The sequence below is a fragment of the Giraffa tippelskirchi genome, chromosome 9, assembly GCF_054371585.1.
Source record: "Giraffa tippelskirchi isolate mGirTip1 chromosome 9, T2T-mGirTip1v1.2.pri, whole genome shotgun sequence".
Taxonomy (NCBI): Eukaryota; Metazoa; Chordata; class Mammalia; order Artiodactyla; family Giraffidae; genus Giraffa; species Giraffa tippelskirchi.
The window spans coordinates 43,916,222-43,935,648 of NC_137283.1; the positions used below are offsets into that span (position 1 = coordinate 43,916,222).

At 43.4% G+C, this 19,427-nt stretch overlaps 1 protein-coding gene across 1 annotated transcript in view; it reads right to left on the minus strand.

The window, feature by feature from the left end:
- Window positions 1–19,427, minus strand: part of LOC145519897 (uncharacterized) — a 347,803-nt gene that overhangs the window by 55,586 nt on the left and 272,790 nt on the right. Inside the window, exons 25-27 of the mRNA XM_081524944.1 lie at window positions 13,798–13,907; window positions 10,042–10,161; window positions 7,761–7,878 (exon numbers count right to left, since the gene is read on the minus strand). The gene's annotated coding sequence lies outside the window, so the exon portion shown is untranslated. The remainder of the gene's footprint in view (window positions 1–7,760; window positions 7,879–10,041; window positions 10,162–13,797; window positions 13,908–19,427) is intronic.

A 19,427-nucleotide genomic window follows, 5' to 3' on the forward strand; every position in this document is an offset into this window, starting at 1 on the left:
AACCTGCATACAGGTTTCTCAAGAGACAGGTCAGATGGTCTGGTATTCCCATCTCTTTCAGAATTTTCCACAGTTTATTGTGATCCACATAGTCAAAGGCTTTGGCATAGTCTATAAAGCAGAAATAGATGTTTTTCTGGAACTCTCTTGCTTTTTCGATGATCCAGTGGATATTGGCAATTTGATCTCTGGTTCCTCTGCCTTTTCTAAAACCAGCTTGAACATCTGGAAGTTCACAGTTCACGTATTGCTGGAGCCTGGCTTGGAGAATTTTGAGCATTACTTTACTAGCATGTGAGATGAGTGCAATTGTGCAGTAGTTTGAGCATTCTTTGGCATTGCCTTTCTTTGGGATTGGAATGAAAACTGACCTTTTCCAGTCCTGTGGCCACTGCTGAGTTTTCCAAATTTGCTGGCATATCGAGTGCAGCACTTTCACAGCATCACCTTTGAGGATTTGAAATAGCTCAACTGGAATTCCATCACCTCCACTAGCTTTGTTCGTACTGATGCTTTCTAAGGCCCACTTGACTTCACATTCCAGGATGTCTGGCTCTAGGTGAGTGATCACTACATTGTGATTATCTGGGTCGTGAAGATCTTTTTTGTACAGTTCTTCTGTGTATTCTTGCCACCTCTTCTTAATATCTTCTGCTTCTGTTAGGTCCATACCATTTTTGTCCTTTATCGAGCCTATCTTTGCATGAAATGTTCCTTTGGTATCTCTAATTTTCTTGAAGAGATCTCTAGTCTTTCCCAATCGGTTGTTTTCCTCTATTTCTTTGCACTGATCGCGGAGGAAGGCTTTCTTATCTCTCCTTGCTATTCTTTGGAACTCTGCATTCAGATGGGAATATCTTTCCTTTTCTCCTTTGCTTTTCCCTTCTCTTCTCTTCCCAGCTATCTGTAAGGCCTAAAAGCAAAGACATTACTTTGCCGATAAAAGTCTGTCTAGTCAAAGCTATGGTTTTTCCAACAGTCATGTATGGATGTGAGAGTTGGACTATAAAGAAAGCCAAGTGCCATAGAATTGATGCTTTTGAACTGTGGTGTTGGAGAAGACTCTTGAGAGTCTCTTGGACTGCAAGATCAAACCAGTCAATCCTAAAGGAAATCAGTCCTGAATATTCACTGGAAGGACTGATGCTAAAGCTGAAACCCTAATACTTTTGGCCACCTGATGTGAAGAACTCACTCATTGGAAAAGACCCTGATGCTGGGAATGATTGAAGGCAGGAGGAGAAGGGGATGACAGAGGATGAGATGGTTGGATGGTATCACCAACTTGATGGACATGAGTTTCAGCAAGCTCTGGGAGTTGGTGATGGATAGGGAAGCCTGCCATACTGCAGTCCATGGGGTCTCAAAGAGTTGGACATGACTGAGCGACTGAACTGAACTGAACAGACCAATATGTTTAATTCTACCTATTTGAGATACCTAGAATAGTCAAATTCACAGAGTCAGAAAGTACATTGGTAGATTCCAGGGGCCAGAGGGTGGGGTGGGATGGAGAGGGGAAATGGGGAATCTGTGTTTAATGGGGACAGAGTTTCAGTTTAGGAAAGTGAAAAATTTGGGAGGTGGATGATGGTGGGGGTTGCCCAACAGTGTGAATATACTCAGTGCCGCTGAACTGTACAGTTAAATATGGTTCAAGTAGTATGTTTTATATTATGTGACTTTTACCACATAAAAAACATTAAAAAAAAAAAAAGAAATGGAAAGATATGCCATGTTCTTGGATTTGAAGAATACTGTTAAAACAGCTATGCTGCCCAAGGCAATCCACAGAGTCAATGTGATCCCTGTCAAATTAGCCATGATATTTTTCATAGAACCAGAACAAATGATCCTAACATTTATATTGAACCATAAAGATCCAAACTGCCAAAAACATCCTGAGGACAAAAAAGAAAACAGGAGGCATAACTTTACCAGACTTCAGACGATACTATAAAGCTACCACAATCTAAAAAGAATGATACTGGCAGAGAAATAGACATATGGATCAATGGAACTGGAGAGAAAGCCCAGAAATAAAGCCACACATCTACAGTCAATAAATTTTCACAAAGGAGGCAAAAATATACAATGGGGAAAAAACAATCTTTTCAGCAAGTAGTATTTGGAAAGCTGGACAACTGTATGTAAATCAATTAAGTTAGCATACACCCTCACACTAGACACAAAAATAAACTCAAAATGGCTCAAAGACTTAAACCTAAGACATAACACTATGAAACTCCTACTAGAGATTATAGGCAAAAACTTCTCTGAGATAAATCATAGCAATGTTTTCTTAGGTCAGCTCCCAATGGAATGTGCTCAAGCTTATAAGCTTTTATACAATAAAGGAAACTTATAAACAAATGAAAAGACAACCACTGAATTGGGAGAAAATATTTGCAAGCAATGTGACCAGTAAGGATTTAATATCTAAAGTATACAAATAGCTCAGTTCAGTAAAACACAAAAAAGTTAAAATGAGTAGAAGACCTAAATAGACTTTTTATTTCAAAGAAGGCATACACATTTCAAGTAGCCACATGAAAAGATGCTCAACATCGCTAATTATTAAGGAAATCCAAATCAAAACTACATTGGTCTGAGGTGATACCTCACCTCAGAATGGCCATAATCAACAAGTCTACAAATAATAAATGCAGGATAGGATCTGGAGAAAAAAAAAGAACCCTTCTACACTGTTGCTGGGGAAGTAAATTGGTGAAGCCACTACGGACAACAGTGTAGAAGTTCATTAAAAAACTAAAAATAGAGCTGTCATTTTGTTGTTGTTCATGGCAAATAGACGGGGAAACAGTGGAAACAGTGTCAGACTTTATTTTTTGGGCTCCAAAATCACTGCTGATGGTGATTGCAGCCATGAAATTAAAAGACGCTTACTCCTTGGAAGGAAGGTTATGGCCAACCTTGATAGCATATTTAAAAGCAGAGACATTACTTTGCCAACAAAGGTCCGTCTAGTCAAGGGTATAGTGTTTCCAGTGGTCATGTATGGATGTGAGAGTTGGACGGTGAAGAAAGCTGAGCACCAAAGAATTGATGCTTTTGAACTGTGGTGTTGGAGAAGACTCTTGAGAGTCCCTTGGACTGCAAGGAGATCCAATCAATCCATCCTAAAGGAGATCAGTCCTGGGTGTTCACTGGAAGGACTGATGTTGAAGCTGAAACTCCAATACTTTGGCCACCTCATGCGAAGAGTTGACACATTGGAAAAGACCCTGATGCTGGGAAGGATTGGGGGCGGGAGGAGAAGGGGACGACAGAGGATGAGATGGTTGGATGGCATCACTGACTCGATGGACATGGGTTTGGGTAAACTCCGGGAGTTGGTGATGGACAGAGAGGCCTGGCGTGCTGCGATTCATGGGGTCGCAAAGAGTCAGACATGACTGAGCGACTGAACTGAACTGAACTGAATCTCTTAAGTCACGTCTGACTCTTTTGTGACCCCATGGACTGCTGCCCACCAGGCTCCTCTGGCTATATGAGACAGCAATTTCACTCCTGGGCATATATCTGGAGAAAATTCTAATTTCAAAAGTTAAATGCAGCTCAGTGTTCATAGCAGCATTATTTACAATAGCCAAGAGATAGAAGCAACCCAAATGTCCATTAATAGATAAATGAATAGAGAAGATACACACACACAGAATGGATTACTACTCAGTCATAACAAAAAATTAAATAATGCCATTTGTAGCAACATAGATGGATCTAGAGATTATCATACTTAGTAAATCAGTCAAAGACAAATTCCAATGATATCACTTCTATGTACAATCTAAAATATGACACAAATGAACGTATTTACAAAACTAAAACAGACTCGTGGACTCAGAAAATGAATTTATGGTTACCAAAGGGGACAAGGAATGGGGAGAGATAAATTAGGGATTTGGGATTAACAGATGTAAACAACTATGTATAAAATACATTGACAACAAGGTCCTATTGTATATCACAGGGAACTATACTCAATATATTATAACAACCTATAATGGAAAATAATATGGAAAAGAAAAAATATATAGAGAGATATATACGCAGAACTGAATCACTTTGTTATACACCGGACACTAACACAACATTCTATATCAACTATACTTCATTTAAAAAGAAAACACAAAATGTCAAATAACTATGAAAAAGTCCCTCTTCCCAGCACTAGATTCAATGTTCTCCATCACCTGAATGCAACTACAAACTACATGAGTAAATTCAAATTTGTGATACCCGATCATTATAGAGAAAGTAAGCTTTCTGCAAGCCAGTGCTGTATGAGTTTTGGTGTATTGTAAATCATCACATTCATAGCAACCAGAAATTTCCATAAACCTCTTGCAACCCTGAAATATGTGTTTTTGTTTTTAGCTTTCTGTGAATGGAATTCCTCACTTATAGCCATCCTTTTGGATTTTTTTTAACATTGAACATTTATGTACATTTTCAGAACTATAGTAAAAGCAAATGTATAAGATTAATTGTGATTTATTATTTTCATTAGGTGGTAAGTGAGGTGATGCTAGGCAAGGTTTTTTCTTCATATTCTCTGGGGGAAAAGATTTGCTGAAACATCTATTATCATGAGCAGACGGCATGTGCTATTTTATTTCATGTAAGAGATGACTTCAGATTAAGTTCCCCATTAGTTACACTGTAATCTGGCCCAGTGGAAGAACGTGGAAGCTGGAGCTAGAAGACTTGGGTTTGAATCCTGATACAGCAACTCTTGAGTCAATGGCATCATGACAAAGCTTTGAGTCTTAAGTGTCTCTTGTCTATGGATCCAGGGATCACACTATTTTGTAGGAGTTAATATTTAACATGGCGCTGCATGTGAAGAACAGGTTACTTGGAACCACTCAATAAATACTGGCATTTGCTTTCCCCTTTGCTTCTGTTCCCTCAAGCTGGGCTGTTCAAACCTCCACATTATTTATTCTGCTAGCCACGAGTTAAAATCACAAACTGCAGTTAAACATACGAATATTGCATTTCTTAAAAACAAATGTCTTATTCTAGCTGGTGTTTCTCCTATATTCTCCTCAGCAACAAAGTTTGTTTCATACCCTCCAGAGAACAGCAATATCCCAGAACACCAATATCCCAGGTAATTTGATAGGGATCTCACTGAATCTGCAGACTGCCTTGGGTATTATGGCTATTTTAACAGTATTCTTCAAATCTAAGAGCATGGGATAGCTGTCTTTTCTTAATGTTTTTATGTGGTAATGGTCACATAATATAAAACATACTGCTGTAACCATATTCAACTGTACAGTTTAGTGGCACTATGTACACTCATATTGTTATGTGACCCCCACCATCATCCGCCTCCCAAATTTTTCACTTTCCTAAACTGAAGCTCTGTCCCCATTAAACACCGACTCCCCCTTTACCCTCTCCACCCCACCCCAGCCTTTTGCCCCTGGCATTTGCAAGCAATGAAACCAATAAGGGCTTAATATCTAAAGTATACAAATAGCTCAAAACAAGAAAATTTTAAAACTGAGTTGAAGACCTAAATAGACATTTTTTCAAAGAAGACATACACATTTCCAACAGCCACATGAAAAGATGCTCAACATCGCTTATTATGAAGGAAATGCAAATCAAAACTACAATCAGGTATCACCTCAGACCAATCAGAATGGCCATCATCAACAAGTATACACATAATAAATGTGGGAGAGGATGCAGAGAAAAAGGAACCCTCCTACACTGTTGATGGGGAAGTAAATTGGTGTAGCCACTATGGACAACAGTGTGGAAGTTCATTAAAAAACTAAATATAGAGTTGCCATTTTTCTGTTTTTTTTCTTATTCTCTAAGTCATGGTTGACTCTTTTATGATCCCAAGAACTGTAGCCCACCAAACTCCTCAGTCCATAAGATAATAGCAATTCCACTGCTGGGCATATATCTGGAGCAAACTCTAATTCCAAACGTTACATGCAGCCCAATGTTCACAGCAGCATTATTTACAATAGCCAAGATATGGAAGCCACTTAAATGTCCATTAACAGGTGAATGGATAGGGAAGACATAAACACACACACACACACACACACACACACACACACACACACACACACAATGGATTACTACTCAGCCATAACAAAGAATGAAATAATGCCATTTGCAGCAACATGGATGGACCTAGAGATTACCATTCTAAGTGAAGTAAATCAGTCAAAGATGAATTGCAATGATATCACTTATACATACAATCTAAAATATGATACAAATGAGCTTATTTACAAAACCAAAACAAACTCATGGACCCAGAAAACAAATTTATGGTTACCAAAGGGGACAAAGGATGGGGAGGGATAAATTAGGGATTTTGGATTAGCAGATGTATAAAATACATTAATAACAGGTCCTACTGTATAGCAAAGGGAACTGTATTCAATATATTGTAACAACCTATAATGGAAAAGAATATGAAAAAGAAAAAATATATACATAGATATATATGTAGAACCGAATCACTTTGTTATACACTGGACACTAACACAACATTCTAAATCAATTATACATCATTTAAAAAGAAAACACAAAAAAACCAAATGACTACTGAAAAGTCCCTCTTCCCAAAACTAGATTCAATGTTCTCCATCACCTGAATGCAACTACACACTACACGAGTGAACTCAGATTTGTGACACCAGATCATTACAGAGAAAGTAAGCTTTCTGCAAGCCAGTGCTGTATGAGTTTTGGTGTATTGTAAATCATCACATTCATGTCCTACAGCAACCAGAAATTTCCATAAACCACTTGCAACCCTAAAATATGTGTTTTTGTTTTTAACTTTCTGTGAATGGAATTCCTCATTAACACATCCATCCTTTTGGATTTTTTTAAAAACATTGAACCTTTATGTATATTTTTAGAGCTACAGTAAAAACAAAATGTTTAAGATTAATTGTGATTTATTATTTTCATTAGGTGGTAATGGAGGTGACGCTAGGTGAGGTTTTTTCCTCATATTTTACGGAGGAAAAGGTTTGCTGAAAAATCTATCATCATGAGCAGATTGTATGGGCTATTTTATTCCATATAAGATGACCTTCAGATTAAGTGCCCCATTAGTCACACAGGAACCTGGCCCAGAGGAAGAAATGGATGCTGGAGCCAGCAGACTTGGGTTTGAATCCTGACACAGCAACTCCTGAGTGAACAGTATCACAAGAAAGCCTTTGAGTCTTAAGTGTCCCTGTCTATAGAACCAGGAATCACACTATTTTGTAGGATTTAATATTTAACACAGTGCTGCATGTGAAGAATAGGTTACTTGGAACCATTCAATAAATACTGGCATTTACTTCCCCTTTTGCTTATGTTCCATTAAGCTGGGCTGTCAAACCAAAACTGCAGTTAAACATTCTACTATAATGCATTTCTTAAAAACAAATGTCTTATTCCAGCTGATATCAAAATCAGTAGAACATATCTCCTACATCTTCCCCAGCACCAAAGTTTGTTCCATTCCCTCCACAGTATACCAATATTCCAGGAACTGAAAAGGATCATCTAGAAGCCAATTCCTTGTTCCAAATCAAGAAGAAGCAAAAGCAGCCAGAGAAGGAACTTGAAAGCAGAGGAAATCATCTTATCTGTGGCACGTGGTTACCTTTGACAACCAGCTCCTGTTTCAAATTCAGCCTCCTTAGAACTTCAATATGAGTTTCTGTGGGCCACAATTAGTTCACAAAATCTGCACTTACCTGGATCCCTCTGTCTCACTGTCACCATCAGAGCACCTTCAAGACCTTCACTGGAGACGGAAGCTGGGAGGCCAAGGAAGGCCCAGGTCACATCTCTCATACTCTAGGAGCTCACAGCCTGGTGAAGAGAAGATTAAGTACTTATTAAATACACATTAATATGAACAGCTACCATTTACCGCAGACTTACTCTGTGGCACCTGTAGGCACTGCTTTAAATGCAAACCCTGTACCCACTCACTTAATCCCCATGAGAACCCTGAGATGGTCACTGCCATTTTACAGACGAGGAAACTGGAGCAGAGAGGGGTTAAGATGTTTGCATAGACCTAATCACACTTAGCTTATTGACAGTGAAGGAAACGGTAAATAAAACAAAAAGACAACATTCAGCCTGAGAGAAAATATTTGCAAACGATTCAACTGACAGGGGATTAATTTCCAACATATATCAACAGCTCATACAACTCAATAACAATAAAAACAAGCAAACATCCCAATCAAAGAATGGGCAGAAGACCTAAATAGACATTTCTCCAAAGATGACACACAGATGGCAACAGGCACATGAAAAGATGCTCAACATCCTTAATTATTCAAGAAATGCAAATGCAAACTACAATGAGGTTCCACCTCACACCAGTCAGAATCGCTGTTGTTCAGTTGCTAAATTGTGTCCAACTCTTTGCGACCCCATGGACTGCAGCACACCAGGCTTACCTGTCTTGCACTATCTCCCAGAGTTTGTTCAAACTCCAACCACCACCACCACCACCTCACACCAGTCAGTATGGCCACTGTCAAAATGTCTACAAATAATAAATGCTAGAGAGGGTATGGAGAAAAGCGAACCCTCCTACACTGTTGGTGGGAATGTAAATTGGTGTAGCCACTATGGAAAACACTATGGAGATTCCTTAAAAAACTAAAAATAGAAGTTACTATATGATACAGCTATCTCACTCTGGGGCATATATGTGGAGAAAACTCTTAACTTAAAAAGATAATATGCAGCTCAACATTCATAGCAGTATTGTTTACAATAGCCCAGACATGAAACAACCTACAGGTCCAATAAAAGATGAATGGATAAACACGCGGTATGCATGTTTCTATACATAAACTTATACACACACACATACATGCACACAATGGACTACTACTCAGTCATAAAAAAGAATAAAATCATGCCAATGGCAGCTTCAGAGCCTGCTACATATGGTCCTGAGCACACTCCTTTATCACTCTGAACCTCGGCTTCATCGTTAAATGGGCTTGATTACAGGGATTAAAGGCTACAAGCGAACGTGCTTGGTGAGTATCAAAGGACTACAGACCACAAGGGTTTCTTCCTGGCCCTATGTAAGTGCTTTTGGAGTTCTAAAAGCAGAAATGTGCTCTTGGTTGAGCTGATGGGAGGGAAGCCTGTGTGGTGGGAGTGGGCTTCTGCAGGAGAGAGAGCCTGAATTCTTGAGAAAGGGAAGTCAGGGAGATACCCTCCAGCAGGAGGGCTCTGGGAGGGGAGGAGTGGTGGGAACGGGGAGCACCCAGATGCTTTGCTCTGCCCCAGCGTCAGTGCTCATGGGGTGCCGCTCAGGGGGAGAGGCTGGGCACGGTGGGCCCAACACTCCCGTTGGGCATCTGCACTGGGGTGATGCGGCTGAGGTCGGGTAGCAACTGGTTCTAGACGGAGGGCAAGCCTGGGCCCGTGCTTCCTGCACCCCAGGAGCCAGGAGCTCATTAAAGAGGAGGGAAGGAGCAATTACCTGCCAACTTCAGAAGCAAAAGACCAGAAGGAGCGGGGGCAGGAGGAGGGTGGTTCTCCACCTGGGGCCCCAGAAGTGTGCCAGGACACAGAGGGGATGAAAGGAAGATGGAGACAGCTTCTGGGGTCACCGGCCAAGGTCAGGACAGGGTCAGTCAACCAGGTGGCCCGGAAGGCTGGGGAGAGTGTCTGAGGCTTGATCTGACCTATCATGGGGAGCCCCAGGGAGCCCTGGACAAGGAGGGGCAGGCTTCAAGGGAGAGAGGGGCTGTGGGTGACTGAACTGGCATGGGGAATGGGGAGGAAGGAAACCCCAGGTGGGGCTGTGCCCTGTGTCAAGGGTGGGGCCATCAAACAGAAATATGCCAACCCTCTGGGTAATTTACAATTGTTGGATAGCCCATTAGAAACAGCAAAAAGGTGAAATTACTTCTGATAATATATTTAACCCCATATATCAAATATCTGTCATTTCAACATGAAATCAATGCAAACACTACTATTGCGATAACTCACATTTCTCCCGTGCCAAGTCTTCGAGGTCGGGAGTGTCTTTGGCCAGGACACTCGGATGCAGATTAACCGCCTTTTTGGAGTCACAGGCGGCTGGCAGCTGCAGCATGGGACAGCGCAGGTCTAGACAGAGGAGAGGCTGGGGTGAAATGACTGCGGCTGTGGCCCTTCCCGGCTTCCATCTGAGCCCTCTCTAGACTGAAACCAGCTCGAGGGCTCTGCTGTCCTTTGACACGAGCCGTGAGCAAGGGAGGGCCCTGGCCAGCCTCCTCTCTGTTCTGTGGCCAGGCTGGTTATCTGTCTCCCGTGCACGCCTTGAACATTACTTAGCCCTGGATTTCTCAGATAGTCCGGGAGAAAGGAATCATTCTTGGAAAATTAATGTCTCTCTATTCTGAAGTGCCCTCATCTTCCGAGGGCTAGGGTGGGCTGAGGAAGTGGGTTTTGAGTCCGTGGTATTTTCTCACCCCAAGATAACGCGTGGAGATGGCAGCGTTGGAGACCTGATTGGGAGCAGCAGCGAAGGGCAGGGGAGGCTAATTTAAAACAGCTGATTGTTATAGGTAACCAGGTGCCACGGATAAGACGCTTTCCTCTGCTTTTAAGCCCGTTCTTTTAGCTGCCTCTGCATCTCCTTGCGGAGAAGGCAATGGCACCCCACTCCAGTACTCTTGCCTAGAAAATCCCATGGATGGAGGAGCCTGGTAGGCTACAGTCCATGGGGTCGCTACGAGTCGGACACGACTGAGCAACTTCACTTTCACTTTTCCCTTTCATGCACTGGAGAAGGAAATGGCAACCCACTCCAGTATTCTTGCCTGGAGAATCCTAGGGACGGCGGAGCCTGGTGAGCTGCCGTCCATGGGGTCGCACAGAGTCGGACACGACTGAAGTGACTTAGCAGCAGCAGCAGTAGCAGCATCTCCTTGATTTGGGAGAAAAGGAACTGGCTTCTAGAGAATTCTTTCAGGTTCCTGGGATACCAGTGTGCCATAGACGGTATGAAACAAACTGGTGCTGCGCAACTCGGGTCTGAGTTTCAGCTTTATGGCCTCGGGAGAGTCAAATCACCTTCCTGCACCTCAGTTTTTTTATCTGAGATGTGAGAACAGGAATGCACATGGTTGGGGGGTTTATTCAAAGGATAAGATGTGTGTGAAGCCCCTCACCTGGGACATGAGGGCTCCACAGATGGGAAGTGATTGATGGGTTCCGATTACTGTCACTACCATTGCTATTCAAGGAGCAGGGCCTGGGCTGAGTTTGTGGTTTGGGTCAGGAGAAGCAACAGGAGAAAGACATGGGGGGACAGGGAAGGACCCATGGAGGGATGTCTCCTTACCACAGCAAGTCTTTAAGGGGGTCCCTGAGGGATGAAGGTGGAGCCAGAGGCTCCCCTGATGGGCAGGGCGTGAGAGGGGGCAGCCCGGAGCTTGTCCTGGGTGGGCAGGCGGGTGGGCGAGCGGCTCTCCAGCCGTAACTGGGAACTCTGTCTGGGGGTCATGTTCTTCCCCACAGGTTTCCAGCTCCACCTCCCATGTGCAGAGTTACCCAAACATTTTCCAAACCAGTCTGACCCCTTTCTAATGTGTTCCAGATGCACTTGCAAGAAATTGGAAAAATGCAGAGCCAAGTGGGAGGCTGCACATTTATAGCACCATGTTGGGCCCGAAGATTTTGCCCAGTGGGTACCCGGTTCCAGGGGTCGAGTTGCCTCCAGGCCTCTTCCTCTCATCTCTCCTACACCAGCCACTGCCCAGCAGCCACACCTAGAACTGCCCCTGCTGAGGAAGGGTTTGTCTCGGGCATGTGCATTGACCCTCGGACCCATCATTGGGCTGGGGTCACTCATTTTCTGACTGTTTATTGAGCATCTACTATTACTATTTGCTTTGTATGATTCTTAAAATGAAGATAAAATTGACATAACATTGTATCAGTTTCAGGTATACTGTATTTTCTTAATAATTTAGAAAAACAGTTTGCATCTCACAAAAGGGCTTAACGGACCTCCAGGGGGTCCAGGGATCACTGGGAACAATGTCTTTAGAGGAAAACTACATGGGCTGAGAGAGCTTAAAATAGGGCAACCTGACCCACGCTCAGGAACAAGACACTAGAGTAAAAAGGAGGACAAGGGTAAAGTGTGTGCAAAGGCCCAGTGGTGAGGAAGACTGGGGTACCCTAGAGGGACTGAAAGAAGTAATTATGAATCCTCAGCCTGGTGTATACTGGGACCACTGCAAGTCCCTCCACCCCTTAGATTCATATCACTAAAAATATGTTGACATGACTAGTACAGAGATCATCCCTTCCCTCTTGGAACTGACAGGCTGGGAGAGGGACAGGGTATGGTCATTCCTACCGGCATGACTGTGATGTGTGCAGAGATGGGGGAGCTGGGTATGATTTATGTGCGAGCAGGTAGGGCACAAATAGCGGGTTTGAAAAGTCGAGATGGCAGGAGGAAATATTTAAGTTCAGTCTTGAAGGGAGAGGAGGGGTGATTCAGGCACAGAGGATGGTGTGTTCATACCAAGCTGAAGGACAGCAGGGATTAGAGGTTGGGAAGGAAGAGTTAGCATGTCCTGTGGTGGGAAGGGGAAGGTGCACCGTGGAAGGGTGGGGAGACCGAGAAGGGCAATAGCCATTCGGTGTAGGGTGAGGGCCAGATCAACTGACTCAAAGCTCTAAACCCATCGTGGTTTGTTGTTAAGATCACAGGCTGAATTCTAAGTCATGGCTCCGTATTTTGTGGGTAAGTCACTTCATCTCTTCAGACCACCTTATAGATGCTACACTGGTTGGAGTTTTGGATTCCAGTCTGGTCTGCCTGGGCTCAGATCCAGGTCTGCGATAATTCACTTGTGTGACCTTGGATCAGTCACTGAACCTGTGACTTAGCCCCTCCTCCCTATAATAGGAATAATGCTAGTACCTACCACATATGATTACTGTATGGGATCAATGAGTTATATGTACAGTTATAGGACTGAAATATTATTCTTGACAAATTCCTCACCCCTAAGAGGGATGTTCATCCCAACTTCCCCACTTTATGTTCTGAAAAACTCAGGAAATGTGCATCAGCTACTATGTTTATCTGAGTACTTCAGAGAGGAGCTGAAGCAGAGGATGTGGGGGAGGGATCTGTCCAGGGAAGGCCCCATGGGGTCCTGCTTGGTTACATTCAGTCCTCTGTCAGGCCTGGGAAGCTGCTTCTGCTCTCCCTGCACAGAATGACCCACTCACCATGGCTCCTTTCCCTCCTCATCCCCATGGACTTGTTCCAAAGGACAGCCTTGTTATATGATGACAAAAGTCCTCCTGTGCTTTCCTGACTGGGTCTTATTTTACTACCACACTCAAAGCGGGTGAAGACAGAGTCGTTTGGCAGAGAAGAGTGTTGGGTGTCTGCAGCCGGACCGCACCGGTTTGAATCCTGCCTTCCCCAGGTAACAGCTGATCAACTGGAGCGTGTGAGACTTACTACAACATGCTCATCTGAAAAGTGAGATAGTAAGACCTCCCCAGTAAGCCGTTAAGAACAATAAAAGCACTTGGAATAGTAGGTGCTCAATAGATACTTGCAAGGGTTGCTGTTTGTCAGGCAGTGGGCTCAACCCGTTGTGTCACTTGGCCTGACGAGGGTGCCTTTGTCATTGTTCCCACTGGCAGGTGTCAGGTCAACGGCCCAAGGACACAGAACTAGGAAGGTCCACACCCCACTCCACCTTATTCCAAAGGTCACGCTCTCACCTGCTTTCCATGTTGCTGCCAACAATAAATGCTTTCTAGTCTTCATTTGCTACTTTCTGGTTGGGAGACTTCGGTTAAGCTGATTCCTTCATCTGAGCCCCAGCTTCCTCCTGCATTAAAAGATGATATTAAGTCTGAGATGCGAGTGGAGAAGAATGTGCCCATGAGGTTGGACTCCCACTGAGATCCTGGCATGGCCTTCCTGCTCCTTCTTGGGGAGAATTTGACCAAGTCTGCATGGTTCCTGCCTCAGTTTCCCCCTTCAGTAAGAATGAAGTCACCTGCCTTGATGGATTCTGAGGCTATTCCTATACCTGGGCAATCTGAGCTGCTTCTGGGGAAACTGAGGTCCAGAGAGGCTAGGAAAACGCCAGAGCACAGAAGTGTCAGAGCTGGCAAAGCAGCCAGGGCCCTCTCCTCACCGGCTGGCTGAGAGTCAGCGGGGGAATCACAGGATGAGCCCTCTCCAGGATGCCATACCCAACTGAGAGGCCCCTCAAGCGTTGAAGAGGGGGGCACTGATATTCAGCCTGCCTGCCACTGAGTCCTGGCTTTACTTCCTACTTGCTGTGTATGTGACCCTGTAGGATGAGTCACTTACTCTCTCCAAACTGGGTAAAATAGGGTAGGAATGCCTCCTGTGTCGGATTGCTGAGGGAGATGAGGTCATTCACGTAATGGGCTCAGCACTGATCACAGAGTCGAGCAGGTAAAGTGCTGACTGTGGCCAAGAGCCTTGCGCCCGATCCAATGTACACTCTAGTCTGCTCGAGGGCAGGCACGTGTCTACCAAGATCTACATCCCTGGGGCCCAGCACAGCACCTGTCCGCGCTCAGCAAATGCCTCTGAAATAGGGAATTAGCTCCTTCCAGTCACAGATGAGGTGTCTGGGATTCAGAGAGGGAACAGTTTGTGCCCAAACAGCCAGGTGGTGGAAAAGGCAGTATAGGAACCCAGCTTCTAGAATTGAGGCTGATGGTGTGTCAGTGGCAGTGCACCAAACCTTGAATTGTGTCATTTTGTCAAGACAGTCACCTGAAGGTGACTTGAAATGTCTTCACTTAGTGCCATGGAGTGGGAGAGTGGGGATTCAATGTCTTTGGGTTTGCACTGGACCTTGGGAGCTAGCAAACACCTCTATAAAACTGTTTTTGATCATTTATATGTAGAATCTAAAATATGGTACACATGAACTTATCTATGAAACAGAATCAGAGTCGCAGACATAGAGAACAGATTTCTGTTGCCAAGGGGTGGGGTGAGGGAGGGATGGATTGGGAATTTTAGGGTTAGCTCATGCAAACTGTTATATACAGAATGAATAAACAGTAAGGTCCTATTGTATAGCATAGTACACACAGTACACTCTATTCAATATCCTGTGATAAACCATAATGGAAAAGAATATGCAAAAGAATGCATAACTGAATCACTTTACTATATAGCAGAAATGAACACAGCATGGTAAGTCAACTATACTTCAATAAACTATAACAAAGACAAAAACCCTAACCCTGATTTTGGGAGGTCATCACAGCCTGAGAGAATGCAGAGGGAATCTCTGGGGTACAAATAGGGTAACTGTGTGCTTGCATACTTACAATGGGGCTTGCCAAGGAGATGGGGGGTCTGGTGCCAACGTTTCCCGACAGTGACCTTGCTAATAGTCTTTCAGTGACCCAAACATGTACAAAGGCTTGCACAAGTCTGTAGAGCTCTCCTGTCTACCTAACTGCCCCGGCGTTTCCTAGCTGAGCTTTTTTTGCTGGAAGCAGGAGATGGGTTCTCACAGGGCCAGAGCTACTCCATGTTGAGCAGGAAACATTTCTCCTAAGCCCCATATAGTGAGGTGTGGTGACCTCTGGTAGTGAAAGCTCATCCTCCCTTTAGGAAGGCCACTTTGTGCCTGGGGACAGTAGGCATGGATGTGTGTGATTTGAGGAGATAATAAGAGAGAAAAGGTGCTGAAACGTGTTTGTCAGATGGCCAGATGGGAGTGCACGGAGCATCCCTCTGGTTGGGAGGGGTGAGGCAGCCTCATGGGCCGTGGGCAGAGAGGCCACAGATTCACCTGTAGGACCTTTAGGGTGTCTTTTTAAACACAGGCTCAGAGAGTGGGCTTTCAGGTTTCCTATCTCCATCCCAAACCTCTCCCCTGAGTTCCAGACTCTTAACTCCCATTCTCTATTTGCCATTTTTCCTTGGGCTTCTTAAAGGCAAGTTCTCTAATCTCCACCCTCCTGCCAACTCCTACACAAACTGTAACTTCCAGTCCTTTCTATCTCAGCAATGAAGCCATCAACTGCGCAGTTTAAGCCAGCTATCCAGTCCCCACCCTTAACTCTTCCCTTTCCCCATGTGCAATTCAGCACTAAGTTTTGTGGGCTCCATCTCCAAAATATATATTGACTCTAGGCAGGCTCTGCATTTGCACCTGCCACTTTGGTCTCAGCCACTTTGCCCCTCTCCTGTACTCCAGGAAGAGCCGGCTACCCTCTGCCTCCACCCTGTCCCCGCCTGCGGCCCCAGCAATCAGAGGCTGCTCAAGTCTTGTCTCATCAGCCTCCCCTCCTCCCATTCCCAGCTGCCCCAGTACAGGTGGGTTTTCTGAACCTGCATGCCCCAGGGTCTTTGTATTTGCTGTTTCTATTTTCCTGGAATTTGTTTCCCTCGTGGCCCTCCACAAACTCTACTTTTGTCCTCCTTGGGGTCTCAATTCAAATCACATTTCCCCAGTGATGCTCTCCCTGACCCTGGCCCTCTCTGCATCTCATCCCAGCGATGTGCTCCAGGGTGTCTTGCTTAGTCTATAATCATCTTATTTTCCTGTTTAGTCTGTCTTCTGGAACAACAAATCTTTTCAGTAAAGGGCCAGATAGAAAATAGTTCAGGCTCTGTGGCCCTACGGTTTCTGTCGCAATGATTCTACTCTGCTGTTTTAGTGTGAAAGAGCAAAACATGTAAGTGAATGTACGTGGCTGTGTTCCAACACTTGTAGACATTGAAATTCATGTAATGTTCATGCGTCACAAAACACTCTCTTTTTGACTTTAAAAAAATCTTCAAAAATTAAACAAAACAAAACAAAAAACAGCTAAAAACACTTTTTTAGCTCCTGGACCTTACAAAAATATTCAGTGGGAAAGTTCACTATCATTCGCCAACCCCTGTTTTAAAACATAAGCTCTATGAGGTCAGGCTTCTGTCTGTCTTGTCCATCACAGTACCCCAAGTATACCACAGTTCTTGGCACATAAAAGATGCTCACTAAATTCTGGGGGAATAAAAGGAGACAGAGCGGGCTGTATCTGGAGCTCACTGGACTTATCTCAAACACACAGCCATGATGTTTCTGAAAACAAGGAATAAAGGAACAAGGATAAAAAGGAAGAATGATCACGAGACAGGCATCTGAAGACCTGTCAACACAACTCTCTGGACATCACGTCCATCCTCCCAATCAGAACAACAATCGACCACCCATGATCTGTGTTTTCTAGGCCTAGAGATTCTTCCAAGTCAGCCAAGGAGCCACTGCGCTGTGTGAACAATCTGGTGAACTGGCAAGTCAGCCAGGCTGTCAGAATTCTAACCCGTGGAAAAGCCATGGACATTTTGTCCTGGCACCGAGAGTTACCATCTGAATAAATTAATATTTACATGCTTTTATGAGGAAAGTTACCCTTGATCTTTGAAAAGGAAAATCAACCTTTCAATCCCACTTGGCATTTGTATCTTTGTATATTTCTTAGTTTACACCTTGCCATTGGCTCAGAATAAATATTTCTCTGATTTTTTTTTAATAGCATTTGTCCCCCTGCTATAGCTTTGAGACAAAATACTTTTCTGGATAATACTCTAAGAAGGAAAATATTTGGCTCTCTCCTCCATAATTTTTGATGGAACCTGTTTATTGCCTTGTGGTCATTCCACTGGCGGTCATTTGATGCTTTGGGCTGCTGAATGAGGCCCCGTTTGGGCTGTGTCTCTGGACACCAGTAGAAACATTTGGAAACTTTAAAGAAAACTCAGACAATTGGCTGAATTTTGGGCAAAATATAATAGATTCTACTTCTCACCTCATATCAAAATTCTGGATGAGCTAAAGATTTAAACAAGGAAAAAACATGAATGAACAAAGCACGGGGGATAAAAATGTCTCTAAACATGTTACTGAAGGCAGAAACATAAAGACAATTACAGAACTTCCTTGGTAGCTCAATGGTAAAGAATCTGCCTGCCAAAGCAGGAGACACAGGTTTGATCCCTGGTCTGGGAAGATCCCACATACTGTGGAGCAACTAAGCCCATGAGCCACAACTACTGAGCCTGTGCTCTGGAGCCTGGGAGCTGCAACGACTGTAACCTGTGCGTCCTGGAGCCCGTGCTCAGCAACAAGAGAAGCCACCACAATGAGAAGCTTGCTCACCTCAAATTGAGAGTAGCTCTTGCTTGCTGCAACTAGAGAAAAGTCTATGCAGCAGTGAAGACCCAGCACAGCCCAAAATAAAGTAAAATTAAAAAAAAAAAAGACAATTACATAAGAGGTAAAAATCTCCAGCACAGGCTACCCACCCCCCTCCCCCGCCAAATCTCTTAAAATCTTGAGAAACCACAACCTTATGGAGTTATTTGCTGACAAAGGGTTAATTACATTGTCTTTTGTTCATCTATCTTGGGGAGAGGACATTTAAATTCTACTTTCTTAGCATATTTCAATTATACAATGAGGTGTTATCAACTCGAGTCACCATTAGACATTGATCCTCAGAACTTACTCCTCTTATAACTGAAATTTTGTAACTTTTTACCAATCTCTCCTTATTTCCCCAGTTCCTAGCCCCCGATGATGACTTTTTTTTACTCTTTTTTTTTTTTAGATTTCATATAAATGATATTCAGATCTTGTCTTTCTCTGTCTGGTTTATGTCACCTAGTATAATGCCCTCCATTTTCATCCATATTGTTGCAAATGACAAGATTTATTTTTCAAGTCTGAATATTCCATATACACATACACAGACACACACAGATATATATATATGTGTGTGTGTGTGTATATATATATGTGTGTGTGTGTATATAAATATATAAGATAAAATATATAAAAATGTTATACATATGTTTTATATATATAAGAATGTTTCATATATATATAAATATATTTATCTTATAATATATAAATATATTTATATATAAGACATATACATATAAAACTTTTTCTTGGTCCAATCACCTGTTGATGGACACACTGGTTGTTTTCGTATCTTAGTGATTTTGAATGATGCTGCAATGAACATGGGAGTATACAGCTATCTCTTCAAGATAATGCTTTGTTTCTTTGGGATATATACCCAGCAGTGGGCTTGCTGAATCATATAGTAATTCTATTTTAATTTCTCAAGGAACGTCTATGCTGTTTTCCATAGTGGCTGCAGTTTGCATTCCCACCAGCAGTGCACAGGTGTTCCCTTTTCTCCAAATGTGTGCGTGCGTGCTAGGTCACCTCAGCTGTGTCTGACTCTGCAACCCTATAGGCTGTAGTCCACCAGGGTGCTCTGTCCGTGGGATTCTCCAGGCAAGAATACTGGAGGGAGTTGCCATTTCCTCCTCCAGGGGATCTTCCCAG